We start from the raw sequence: 1,128 nt of genomic DNA, 5'->3' as shown, positions 1-1,128 counted from the left end.
GGGTTTTTCTCTGGCAACTTGCACGTCCCAAGAGCAGAAAAATAGCCCGAAAGGTTGCAGTTGCCCATCCCATTATACTTTCTTATTCTGGCTGCCTGGTTACATTTCTGCGAATACAGTTTCAGTTCACTCTACGTGCCACCCATGCCCCTATGGGCTTCTGTGAAGCCCACACCCATAAGGAGGCGTGCACACGCCTATGGCGGCATGCTGCCCGCTGCAAGCACACAGCCCCTTGTTTTGCCAGGGTGCAAGCATACACAATTTCCCTTATGTAGGGATCCAGAAGGACCCCTGCCTCGGGACGCCCCCCCCTCTCTCTCGCTGGTGTGGTGTGTGTTAATACGGAAGATAATATATATATATATATCACAGCAAATACCTTCACAATCAGCGTAAATTATCCGTTGTTCATTTGGGTTATTGGATTTTACACAACATACTGCCCGCCTCTTAAGTCACGATTATTCTCTTTTTACACAAAGAACACAGGGTTCATTGTTTTATTGCTATTTAGTATGCTTGATCTGCTATGCTCGGTATTTTACATCATCCTTTGCTCACGTTGTTTAGTACTACGTTGATCTATTTGTTCACTCACTAAACTTTCAAAAATAGTTGATTCCTTTTCTTCTTTTTCTGGGTGATCCTCCCCTCCTGCTTGGCTGCAGCTACACAGAGCAGTTCCAGTCAGGTTCTTACTTCAACACCTTGAGAAACACCAACAACCCGTCTCTCTTTCACTAGACCGCTACCGCACACAGCAGGGATTGCTCACATTGCAGGAACCCTGAATAGACGGAAACAATCATACCCCTGAAACATAGGCCGTTCAGACAGGCAACATAAAGCTGCTGCGAATCACTTTGGAGGTATGGTCTTTCCAATGATCATGCCTCCTAAGAGCCCAACAGCCCACCAAGCCCACACTCCCAATCCTAAGACTGCGAGTGCACCTTTGGTGCAGCTTCCAGACTTGTAGACGCGTGTATCATTGAAATACCATCCTCCAAAGTGACTCGAAGCAGCTTTATTTTGGGCCGTCTGTACAGGCCATAGTCTCTGATGGGTGGTCTCACATTTGGAGACCAGTGGCCTAAGTATGAGATGGTTGAAACAAGTTGTTGC

Source organism: Sceloporus undulatus, chromosome 2 (genome assembly GCF_019175285.1).
Source record: "Sceloporus undulatus isolate JIND9_A2432 ecotype Alabama chromosome 2, SceUnd_v1.1, whole genome shotgun sequence".
Lineage (NCBI taxonomy): Eukaryota > Metazoa > Chordata > Lepidosauria > Squamata > Phrynosomatidae > Sceloporus > Sceloporus undulatus.
Note: the sequence above shows the minus strand (reverse complement) of the source record.